Source organism: Aptenodytes forsteri, unplaced genomic scaffold (assembly GCF_000699145.1).
Source record: "Aptenodytes forsteri isolate BGI_AS27 unplaced genomic scaffold, ASM69914v1 Scaffold92, whole genome shotgun sequence".
Lineage (NCBI taxonomy): Eukaryota > Metazoa > Chordata > Aves > Sphenisciformes > Spheniscidae > Aptenodytes > Aptenodytes forsteri.
The window spans coordinates 1115327-1128751 of NW_008794581.1; the positions used below are offsets into that span (position 1 = coordinate 1115327).

At 40.9% G+C, this 13425-nt stretch overlaps 1 protein-coding gene across 2 annotated transcripts in view; it reads right to left on the reverse strand.

Moving 5' to 3' along the window:
* LOC103893370 (microtubule-associated serine/threonine-protein kinase 4) overlaps nt 1–13425 on the reverse strand; it is a 175890-nt gene that overhangs the window by 116862 nt on the left and 45603 nt on the right. The gene's annotated exons all lie outside the window — the stretch shown is intronic.

The window sequence follows — 13425 nt, forward strand, 5'->3', positions numbered from 1 at the left end:
CGCCTCCCTCCACCGGCGGCGCCAGGTGCGAGCGCCGCAGGCCCAGCCCGCGCAGCCGCTGCGCCTGGCCCGCTTCAGAGTCACGGCCAGTGCCTCGCGCCGAGAAACAGGCGTGCAGAACCCAGAAGGTTCAGGCAGCAGATCGCTGTTAAACTGCCCACAGCAGAGCCCACCAGCTACGCTTAGCTGGCACGCTTTATTCCGCTGGAAACAGCAAGTAAAGACCACTGACGTTCTCTTTAAATGTACAGTGTACATGTGTCGTTACTATGACTTTGTGCCTGTCCCAGGAGAACCGACAGTACAGGTACTTAATTACTGTTTTTCACATTGGCTATCTGCCACCCCAGACACTAGGCAAGAGAGCTGGGACGCCTGCCTCCATTACCAGCTCTCTTTTGAGAAAACTACCCTGAAACATAGGCTGGCAAAAGAAGGGTACAGGAAGGCTTTGAGTACCTTTTCCACTCAAAACAGTGACCTAATCCCTCAGGTACTTTGAGTCATTTCCTCCTCTTCCTCCTCCCAGCTTTCTTCCTTTGCTTCTCTCTTCACCATTCCCCAGCTGCCTCCCAGCTCAGCTGGTTTGCCTTCTTGACACACACACACCCACACACACACACACCCCTTCCACCTTCAGTTTACTTCTCATTTCAGCCCCATGTGTGCTGGCTGCTGTCCTCAGTCTTTTCACTCCTAATCCCAGCACCACCCTCAAGCCCCCTCCTCTCTCCCTCCACAGCTCTGTCTAGACTAGCATTTTTCCTCACATCTCTGCAGTACACAAATAAAAGTGTTTCTAAAATTACTACTATACTGTATTGTCACTCATTAATGCCAAACTCGAGCTGTCGGAAGCAACGATGGTCAGGTATAGAAAAACAGTTACTGTGGCTTCAAAAAAATTATGAGGTTTGTTTCAATGTACTTAAAATTTCCATTTGCCTTTTCGTTTCTCTATGGGTCACATTTATGGGACTTGGTCACATCTACGGTTATGGAAAGAACGCTGCAAGTATTGTGCTGAGACTGTTTACTTATTTTACTAAAAAGCAAGATTTCTGCATGATCTCAACATTGCAGGAGCTGTATCTTAGAAAAACACTTATGTGATAGCTGGCAGCACTGTACTCTGAGAGAAATTATATAGCACTGTGGTTAAATCACCCAAGGTTGTCTACAACAGTAGGATGAAAATCATGGGGAACAAAGAAAAACCTGATGTAAATACAGACTAGTCTATCGCTTGGGTGAAAGAAAACTCGTGGCGCAGAACGCTGCAGAGCAGAGCTGGAAGGGCTCACATGACACTCGGGATGAGACAGCTCTCAGGATACCAGCTCGGCATGTAACACAACATTGCAATGTTAGCCCTTGTTTTGAAAAGCCTCCAGAAATACGCATTGTGAAGAAGGCACTAGCATCCTCTAACAAACTAAAACGTTTTTGTTTTCAGGGTGCAGAGGAACATTTTCTTGGGCCAGTTTTACAAGTCACAAGTACAAATTTTATCTTATTCAGGAAATGGATTTAGATACTCATTTAATAAGGTGTTCACACAGCAGTTATCACCAAAAGGCCTTAGTACAAATCCCCAGCAGGCACCATTTGCTGACAAGTCAGTTTAACACTGATGAAACACAAAAGAATCATCTAATACTTCTCTAAAGATGCCTTAATTTTAGAAGAGACCAGTTCCATATGAGAAGAATGGAAAACAGCCCCATCTAGGTCTCAGGTCAGATCTTCTTGTATGAGTAAGGCTGAAATGGCTGCAGAAGCTGGTACTCGGGCCAATCTCCGCCTGTGCCTCTCACAAGGGCTCAAGCAGCAGGGTGCTTCCCAGCCAGCCTGCATGCCTGCTCTTTTTATACCCTTCCATTAGGACAGAGAAGTAGTATTCACATCTACTGTGGCCAGTAACAGACAACCTCTCATCCATTTCTTTTCACTTTGAGGCATGCTTGCCCATACTGAGTGTGAAGTTTTAAAGGTTCACGTGAAGGCAAGCATGGCTGGCAACTCTCCTTTCTTAAAACTTAAGAAGGAAATTCCCAAATATCTACATAAGCACTCCTCCACGTACCGCGCTACCTCATCTCCTCTGCTATGTACACAAGTTTTTGACTGTAATCAGCATGTTTGGAGAAAGAACTGTGCATAATCATGAAACCAAGGAATTTTACCTATCTGATGGTGTTGAACAGCACTGACTAAAGAATAACAACAAAGTCTTCCGCCTATCATGCAGGAAAAGTTTGTGTCCCCATCGCGCTGCAAGCTCTCCCCTCTTCTCACCCCTCCTAAGAGGCAGTTAAAGGACCTTCCCTCCCTGAGTAACAAAAGCAGTTCAGTTTCCATAACTCAGCCAAGCGCATCACGTGTGGAGTGATCATGGAACATGGAGGTCAAAACTCATTTCATATGAAGGCCAAAAATTAGCAATGTTTTCTCCTGCAAGACCAGGCTGTAATTCAACTCATTATTTCTTTGTGAAAATCTCTACCACTTTATCAACAGTGATGCAAAGCCTCCAATTATGAAACATACCCTAAAAACTTTCAAAAATGAAGCAAGACTAGTCTATCATACTGTGGGCAAAGACCCCCCTGAAAAAAGATTATTGCTGCTTGCAAGTAGACAAATTCTGATGGAAAAGAAGTTTAATCCTTCTATGTACAACCAGAGAGATAATTATACCAAAAGCCATTACACAGACATGGTTACTGCAATATACATTTCACGATTTGAGAAGTTGGATTTTTGCAAAAGCAGAAAGGAATGAAGAAATTCTAGGTAAAAGTTTCTGTCCATTTATATAGCAACAGAGGGTATCATAATCACATCAGAGTGCCGATCTACATTCAGCGCTGAACATTGTTCACTTCAAACTGTGGCTTCTCATGGTCAAACCCCTTGCAATTCCATCTCTAGACCCTGCACAGGCTATTCACAAGCAATAGCTCCCCGAGTTACATGACCTGTGGCTTCAGACATAGCTTCACCTTGGCCTTCTGTGCACAGTTAGATGCACACACAGTCCTGCTAACTAGTCAGGCTGTTTCTAACACAGGCTCGAAAGCAAGAAGACTTGAGTAATTATTTTTCTGAAGTGCTTGGTGGACATACACATATTAAGGCACTACAGAGACTTTGACAAAGGCATGGAAATGAAGGGAGGAGTTGTGAGCAGTCCAGCATAATCCTACCACAACCTTATATGAATTAATATGCTTCATAAAGGGAAACATAGGCCTTATCCTTAAGAGCTTTGTGGTTTAACCCCAGTCAGCAACTAAGCACCACACAGCCACTCGCTCACCCTTCCCCTGCCCCGGTGGGATGGGGGAGAGAATCAGAAGAGCAAAAGTGAGAAAACTCGTGGGTTGAGATAAGAACAGTTTAATACTTGAAATAATAAAATAACAGCAACAACAACTACTTGTAATGGAAAATAAAACAATGAGGGGCGGAGAGGGAGGGGGAGAAGGACAGAGGGCAAGAGGGGAGGCGGGGGGAGAGGGGAGGGGAATATCCCTTTGGCCAGTTTGGGTCAGCTGTCCTGGCTATGCTCCCTCCCAGCTTCTTGTGCACCTCCTCGCTGGCAGAGTATGGGAAGCTGAAAAGTCCTTGACTTAGGATAAACACTGCTCAGGAACACCTAAAACATCAGTGTGTTACCACATTATTCTCATCCTAAATCCAAAACACAGCAGTATACCAGCTACTAGGAAGAAAATAAACTCTATCCCAGCCGAAACCAGGACAAGAGCACAACATGTAAATAATGGTGAAGACTTTGTAATGCGTGTCCATAAACAACATAGCTTCCAAAGTGGTGCCTGCAGTTTGTGACTTTCCATGCCACAGAAATGCCTGATTTCAAAGCAAACATCTCAAGGGAGAGTGAGGTTTTGCGAGCTAATTAAGCGGGTACTACATGGCTGCTAAGAGGCTACCTTCTCTCCCAGTTTAGTGAGCTGAATCAGCTCAGTGAGGGACAGCCCAGGACAAGACCCAGTACAGGTGAAGCAGATGGAGCAAAAGGTCAGACAGAGAGGCAGGGGCAGCGGCTATCCCTTAAATCGGAGCCTCTCTCATATCGATACTGGTAAGTGCTACTTATCCTCCGCAAACACAGGCTCAACAGCCAAATTTTGTCTTGTTTTGTAAGCCAGCACAATTTACTCTCCTCTGCTGTGTAGAACTGGACAAAAAAATTGAACAATGCAGATGATAGTGTTCCAAAACATGTAAATCCCAAATTAGTAGGAACAGATCTATGACATACTGATAAATCCATACTTGACAATTACATATATATCCCCCTGCAACAAAATGTTATTGATATGTTCAGTAACTGTAAATAACTCTCCCTCAGTATCCAATTAAAAACACTGAATTCTGTGGTTGTCAAAAATAAATAAATAAAACACACCAGTTAAGAACCTGCAAACATGTCCTTAACACCATTTGTTGCTTAAGTTTTCAGCTATACAGCCACACCCAAAACAACAAGCAACTCAGGCAACTTCATCACTTAGGAGATGCTTTACTATGTAACTTGGATGATGAGTTTTATTTATCACAAAGCATTACATAAGGTAACACATAACAAAACAAGTGATAAGGATCATTAAGTTTTCCCTTTTATATTCACTTGAAGATAAAAAACGTCACTCAAGTCAGAAAAGGTGACTAATCTACCCTTGCTTTGAAGAAAATTACATTTCCAAAAGCAAACTTATAAAAGACATCCTTAGAAGAGTCCCATTCAATACATAAGCAAAAAAGATTTCAAAGTGTCATTTACTTCCAGTAATTAACAGCAATAAAAATTCTTCCCCAGAAACATTTTAATTATATAACACTGATTACTGTTTTTAAAACCAATGTGAAATACTTAGGAAATTGAACAGTGTATCTTTAAAACCAAAATGCAGTACAATACTAAATCAGTATTTTGCACATAGTATTCCAATGCAAAAGTTATCTAACCTACCTTCTTCACGCTGATAATTAAATTAATACGCATTGGAATTTTTCTAAACATACATGAACATGTTCTGGAGCCACTGCCCGAAAGCATTACAGACTGCTCAAGTCTTACCAATTTTATAGCAAGATGTACACTGAATGCAGTTCACCAGCAACAGTACAGATAACGAAGAACTCCTTAAAGATGCTAAGACTAGTAAAATCCTAATAGCATAGGCCTCATACTCAATAAGGAGGGTAAATTTGTGAACCATGAAACCAAGAAAAAGGTTGCCATAATGCATCTTTTCTATTTTTGTGGGAAAGGAAGATTATGCAATCACATCTTTTAGCAACAAAGAAACGCTTCTTGTTCCATCAATATCTTGGAAGGATGTTAGATTAGAACTGAGTTTGCAGATGCGTTGAGAGGAGTTTGTTTTGGTTTGGTTGAGCCTTTTTAGTCAGATTATTACCCAAAGAGTAACAAAGGAACTGGCTAAGCTGCTCATTCAATTATTGCTATTTTCAAAGTGTTTAGAATATCTGGAAGTTCTATAACAGTGAAACTAAGCTGTCATGCCATAGCACTCCTTCAAAAGGACAAACAGGATACTAGCTGCTATCAGGAATAAATTCAGGTATGGTAACATACTTAGTGTCACTAAACATAGTTTTAGACATAAAACAGTCTGCCAGACAGATCTTGTTTCAAATGAGATTTCAAGTCTGGTCAATAAACATCTCAGCTGACAATACATTGAGACATTTGTAAAACATTCAACCTATCTCCTCACAATGTTTTAATAACTTAACCAGCACAATACAAAAATTTATGCATGATACAGGAAACATTAAAACTCACCAATAGATTTGAAAAAGTAACTGCACATTAAATGTTTCTAGTGGATCATACAGGGTTATGTTCTTTGTTTGATACAATTCAATACTGCTATCAGTGATCTGGAAAAAAATATGATAACCTTTCTAGCAAACAACACAAAAGAGGTAAATAACAACAGGAACAAAACAGTTTAGCATTGAATAAAGCAGCCTTGTCTGAACAACATGCATTCTAGTCTCGCTAGACATCAAGTCATATCAAAGCACAAAAAACCCCACAGACGTAATATACACCAAGATTCTGGAAGGCAGGAACAATGCAAAGAATTTAGGTACTGTCATAGATAAATAGCTACATAGGAGCTCTTAACATGATGGTATAGCTAAAAGAATAAACATCCCTCAGATCTACAAGCAGGAAAATCTCTCATGGGAGTAAGGAGATGATACAACTGAGCATTGAGGGGCTAAAGTACAGTTAGTTGTGCCATTTCCCAAAGGTTGCAGAAAAAGTCAGGAGGAGTTCAAGAAAAAAAAATTATAATGAAATCTGAACTATAGTGTGCAGCTTGAAAAGCTTAATATCTTCCATTTAGCCAAGGCTAAAGGAGTACCTTGGTGATTCAGTATGTGTATTCCCAGCAGGAAGAGATTTTTGGTAGGAGACAGGCTGTAAGAACAGTGAACTCCATCCTGTCCCTTCCTCACATACAGTAGAGTTAGGAGTTCAGACTGCAAGAGTCAGATCAAAAAGCAGTTTTAAATTCTTTCAGCTTACCCATTGTAACACAGTGGATTTCGCATCACTGTAAATCTTATGTTATATGCCTTTCTACCTATAAAAATAATCACACTTCAAACAAGAGTTAGAGGATGGATTAAAAAAAATAGCAGACAAGGTTGTACAGCCTGTTTTATATAGGAAGTCAAACTAGAAGATCTTATTGGTCTATTCAGCCCTTAAAATGTACTAATTAATAATTATTTTTATATTACTCTTAATTACAATAATTGAAATCTTGCTCCCTCTAGCGGTTGATGTTGACTACTTTCCTCTACTAACGTCACATGATTTTCACTGTGGGATGTACAGTGTAAAAATAAGTTCAAGAAATCACAGAAAGGAAAGAACTATTTTGTGGGTGTACAATGTATGTCTGCCAAATTTCTAAGTTTACTTAGAACTGTTTATAAATACACATAAACACTATTGCTCTAACCAGTTCTGAAATAATGTGCAAAATTCAAATTAACCTCCCACTGCGCTGGTTTATTATAGCTCATTTAATACAAACACATTTAGGAAAAGCAATGGTCCCAGCATCTCTTCCCATTTCTGAAAGGTTCTAAATACATGCACAATATTAATTGAAAGTTAAATATATTGTGTAGCCATCTGCATCAGACATCGAAAGTTGCATCAGGCAACACTATTTTTAATCCAACATTTTGCTATCTGTAGTGGAGTGAACCAACCATGCTAACAGCTATGCTACCTGTTTGCTCTGGTCCCAGAGATTAGCTTCTCCTTCTGAGCTAATTTAGCAAGCAGGCAGACTAATGAGAAAGTATAAAAGAGCTATTTCCCATTTTTATCACTGAGTTTACATTTATCTTGGCAAGTAGAGAAAGCATTTCTACAGTTCAGAAGTGCTACCTTATGTGGTAATAAGCAAGTCCAGAAAGGGAGAGAAAACAGAAAACATCTGATAAAAATGTCATAATTTTCCAGATACCATGGTACATAGCTAGTATTAACCTATCTTGCTTTAGTTTTCTTCAAGTGCCTTTTTGCCAGCATTTAGCAGCATCCTAAGAGCATCACACCATTTTTTCAAATCAATAATTAACCATTTTTGTGGCTGCAGTGCCACTGGTATAAATGTGAAGATGTGTTGTCCAACAGATATGTAAAGAGCCATAATGAAGTTTTCCATGGTTTTGGGTATTCATGTGAAGCAATCATACACTTAAGAGACTTACTTCATTGCACTGGCTCAGACCACTTTACATACATAAGACCTTCTCCTGACCTCACACATCCAGCCATATTTTACCACGCATCTTTAAAAATCAACAGCCATAGCCTATATAGCAAATGGCATTATCTTTAAGGGTCAAGGTGAAATTCCTAAATAATTTCTTAAGAAAATGTGGATACAATCATTCTTCTAAAAAAGTATGTACTTAGCTATTGTTATACATTCTACATCACAGCTGCAGTCAACTAAGCCATATTTTTTGAGAAAAAAAATCTTAATTCAATTGTAGAAAAACTTTTTTTTTTAAAACAGAAGTTTTTTGTTTTTTAAACTGCAAACTTAAAATTGTGTTCTTTGAAGTTTAAAACCAAATAATTCTGGTAGACTTTATAAACATTACATATAGCATATAATCTTTCTTTACCTTTTTAAGACAAAAATATCCCTATCAGACTTCTTTACTAGAGGAAACATTGTTTAAAATAGAGTTTGAAATACATCTGTAAAAAAGACACTTCAGCATTTGTAAGTTTTGTGTGTTTTGTTTTGTTTTAACAACTTGTTAACATATGGAAAAGAAAATCCAAAACCCACTACCTTCAGAGGGAAGGGCAGTTAAGTGGAACACTATGTCATGCCACCACAGCATTCTGGTTTGGAGAATCCAAAAAAACCATACTCCTATGAAAGGAATACTGCTCCTTATACAGAGCCATTTCTTTGTGTTCAGCTCTGCCCCCAGCCACCCCACTGTCATACTCACCAATGAGAGTAACAGACTTAAGGGATTCTCTATGCAAAAGTCAAATGAACTAGGGAAAGAAAGCAAGCTCAGTTCCTGTTTGATAGCATTCAACCCTGATAGGTTTGGGAAAGTTGTCATCATGAGTTGTAACTTTTCTTATTTTTAAAACACCTTTTGGGATGGGGGGCAGATTTAATGGAGGTCAGCACAGTGAAGCACTCGAGCCTGACAATCAAAGTCTAAATAGATCGATTCCGGTGATACTGAATTTAAAAGCAGTTATTCAGTATAAATGCTTTCTTCAGTAAGACAGAAAACTTCATCAGCTGTAATACTTACACACTGAATGTCCTAAATTAATCACCCGATCAGCACAAGACTGATGGCTACAGATCCATTGCAGGTCTCTGTCAGAGCAAGGAAATTAATGTTCCTCCCCAACATTGGCAAGTACTGTGTTTATTTCAGGTATTTTAAAAACACTATTTATTTTCAAATCCTGACTTAAATCACAGTGAATAAAAATCAGGTGCTAAGAATTCAGAGCTTTGCAGTATATATACACCCAAGTAGTTCCATTTCCTGAGTTTTTCCCTGTACTCATCTGGCTTCATGCTTCAGCTGATCTGTGTGATGGATCTGTTGTCGACAGAACGGTGTGAGATGGAGCACCCCATACAGTGCAAGCTGGCAAATTGGAACTCAGGGACATAGGAAGTTACAAGGGGAAACATTATGCTTAAAAGAGTATTATGTGGACTGCCCATTAACATTACCCTTGGGATTTCAAACGACGAGCTAGGCACACAGCACTCCAAGCTGATAACATCCTTAAATCTCTTTACACATCACCCTCAATGCTCTCCTAACTCAAAAGGCTAAATAATAAATAATAATAGTTCTGTTTCAGTGCACACCCCACAGTTTAAATCTGAATTTCTGAATAACCCTAATTACACTCAGCTCATACTCTTATGTCTGTGGGGGTTTCTGAACAGTTAACTACCCTGTCCCTCAGATGGTGCTGCAGCTGAATAATCCGAACTGTACATGCAGATTATATGGTTGCTGAACAGAGCATCACTGGAAGCAGTAGAATTAACTACATAGAAAGAAGGTAATTTTACAGAAACAAAAAGGAAACCAAGCATCTAGAAGTACTAGAGTGGTAAAGATTATTTTAGTTAGTTATGCTCGTCAAAACGTGAGAGAAAACCCTCAAAATGAAGGACAAAATACTAAAAATTATCCCATGGCTACAGTGCCTCAGGGTCTAAGACCTAGTGTTATCTAGTCATTTAATCTCTGTGCTTCAGTTCTCCACCTGTAAAGTAAAGATAATAATGCCCAACTACTTCTTGGGAGTGCAGTGAAGATAAGTCCAGAAACATTTGCATTAAATGCTCAGATACTAAAAAAGGACAAAAGAAAAGGAGTAGACTATAGCAGGGAGATGACGTTCAGGCTGACCACTCTAAGGATTCAGAAGTACTGAATGATTTCTACAATCCCCTCCTCCCTACAGGCAAAGACTGTACAAACAGAAGTTGAGAGGAACTCATCTGAGTTAAGAAACAGTCTTAAATATCTCTCACGCATATCAGGGAGAATGACAAGAATCAGGGAGGGCAACGTGACAAGTCACAGACTCCCAGCTTCCAGCCCTGAAGCCAGGCAGACGCATCTTGTTTTAGCTTTGTATGACTGAGAGTGCACGTCAGCGTTCTGTACCATACCAACTACAGTCGGCAGGCACCTCAACCGTCGCCAACGCTCTGTCAAAAACATGTAAAACAAGGAGTGCAGGATCAGCACAACCCATGCTAGCTGTTTATACCTCCATCATCCTGGAAAACTCTATCAGTCATAGTGGAAATGAGGGAAATTAACTGCTCAGCTTTCAAACAGCAGTTCAAACCGCTAAGAGTCCTAATTTCACTGATATCAGACAACCTGATTATTCTATTCATGTAACTGCAGATCATGTTACTTTATGGAAGTAACAATATCCTGATACAAAAGGGACTTAAAAACATTTATCACCGCAAATACACGTTCTTCATATGCCAGCAATAAAAAAACCCACCAACAATCTCAAAACCATTCAATCAGCCTCTCCTTTGACCACCTCCAGTCATGTCTGGACATGGCTTACAATGAATTTTAATGAGCCTGAACTATGTGTGTAAAATTATCAGTTTGTTTCTCTCAAATCAGCATACCCATTTATCTCAGTATTTTGAATTTTTTTTTAGAGGGATTGGTTCTTTCAAAAATTATACAACACTTAAATTCTGCGAAATTTACAAGAAACCATGCTTAATATTGACAAAGGATTATCCCAACATATTCCACCAAAGGTATAGCCTATTGTCTATCCTGCTCTTCCTCAGCACCCACGCTTGCACACTTCTACATTTCTACGTATGCACAAGAGAAGATTTTCATCAGTCCAGTACATTCAGCGCATGGAGAGCCTAATGTTCTCCTGGCAAAGAAACCGCAGTATGGAGGTGAACGAGGAACATACCAGACTACTCATAATGAAAGAGACTGGCTTCAGTTGATATATATCTACACCGACACTTGTCATGATCCCCTCCTCTCAGTTACTACAACAATTTTTAGAGGTATTTCCAGGTTTTATCAGCCTGGGAGGTCACAGGGCATTAACCACCTTCCCAAGCTCAACAGCATGTTTTCCAGTGTACTTGCCAACAGAACTACAGCAATCAGACTACAACTTCTAAAATATGACAAGAACTCCTTCCAGACTGTTGTGGCTGTATTTTGGGGTCCCACAGACTTGTCTTTTATAGTCTTTTTGTTGCGTGAAAGTTTTGGGCCCATTTCTGGTCACTGTTTACTTCTCTATCAAATCACAAATTTGCCTTCCTGGCCAAGCAGCATCATGTCATCTCCCATCCGAGAACCCCTCTTGGAGCAATCCCCCTCTCAACTCCTTCAAGGTACACGATTCGGCTGTAAGACACACTAACTTTTTGCTAGGTAGCCCTGAGGCTCTAAACTCCCATCAGCTTTGCTCTGCTGAAGTGTTACTGTGCTCAAGCCGCTAGCTCCAAACCACCTCCTCTTTTCTAGCCCAAAGAGGGCCTTGCTGATCTCTCCTAGCAGCAGATCCCGAAGAGCAGAAAAAGCAGCCTCCATCACTCCTGGCATAAAGAGAGGACGAGCCATGGTTTTGCTCTATGACAGCAGCTTTCTTACTGCTAGGAAAGAATTTTGCAGGCCTGGGTCATTCCCTCCCACAGTCTTCAAAGCTAACAGTCAGTCTGCCGCAGAGTGCGCTGTGGATTTGAGCACCTGACTGCGCTAGTACAAGCTCAGAAAGTCATATTGCTCATCAAAGCAAGACATCACAACATACATCCGAGACAACGCAGTATCACGTGAATACTGACATTGTTGTCACACACCCACAGGGAATGGTTTCCACACACTGACAAACACATTGGTGTTTGAAAGTAGGGTTACTGGGGGATGGAGACAAGGACACATTTGAGCTGGTGTCATTCCAACATCAGGCTCCTCAACACCTCCTGCTTCCCAACACTATGCTCTAGCCAGGACTAGCTTTTAAGACCTTCTAAGAAAACTGGCGTCCCAGCAATAGGTGGAATCACTTCCTCAGAGCTGCTCACGACCACATTCACTGCATTGGCTCTGGGACCAGACTGTGCATTTACAACAGGCCAGTTGTATCTCATCTCATAGCAAAGGACGGAGTCACTGGGAGAGCTGATCAGTTTGTGCACAAATCATGCCACAAGCTCTCCTTCCCCACCAACATGCAGGGGAACTGCTCTTCTGTTTAAAGCCAAGAGACTATCCTGGCTGAATAGCTCTTTGGATCAGTACCACTGGCCATCCCTGCTCTAACCACTAACATATCTCGTGGATCAAGATGACAAACTAGCCAAAACCGGTGCCAGGAAAACGGCTACTAAGTCTCAATTATAGCAGTTTGGTGATGTTCTTCAGTTTTCTACAGCTGCAAGGCACTGCCTCCAGGAACCTACAGGTGTACTTTTCTTCTGAAATGGTTAGTGGCAAGCAAAAGGAGAAAAAAGATATCTGAAAACCAAAAGGACTAAGAAGATTTCTACTTATGGGGGGGCTGGGTCTCATGCTTCTTCATTCCTATTTACCACTTTGTTTCCAAAATACTCATTTTTAAAGGTTTTTTAGAACTTGCAGCTGTGAAGTTATCACTTTAATAGTATTCAAGGCTAAGTTAATACCAAAGCAAGATATGTTCCCTAAGGGATCACCAACTTTCATTGCAAAGCAATTGAGGCTGCACAGCATTGAAAACAAGTGTTGTGTACAGCAGAAATAATGAAGCCCTCAAAAAAGGCCACTGCAGGGACAGCAGTGCCTTTCCGATACACACCTCCTTCTTCTGCATTCCTCACTGTTGTGGTTTAACCCAGCAGGCAGCTGACCACCACACAGCATTCCCTCACTCCCCCCGCCCCTTCCCTGGTGGGATGGGGGAGAGAATCAGAAGAAAAAAAGACAAATTCGTGGGTTGAGATAAAGACAGTTTAATAGGACAGAAAAGGAAGGGAAAAATAATAATGATAAGAGAATATACAAAACAAGCGATGCACAATGCAATTGCTCACCACCCGCCGACCGATGCCCAGACAGTCCCCAAACAGCAGTCACCCCTCCCCCGGCTAACTCCTCCCAGCTGATGTACTGAGCATGACGTCACATGGTATGGAATGTCCCTGTGGCCAGTTGGGGTCAGCTGTCCTGGCTGTGCCCCCTCCCAGCTTCTTGTGCACCTCCAGCCTTCTCAGTCAGTGGAGCATGGGAAGCTGAAAAGTCCTTGACTAGTGTAAGCACTAC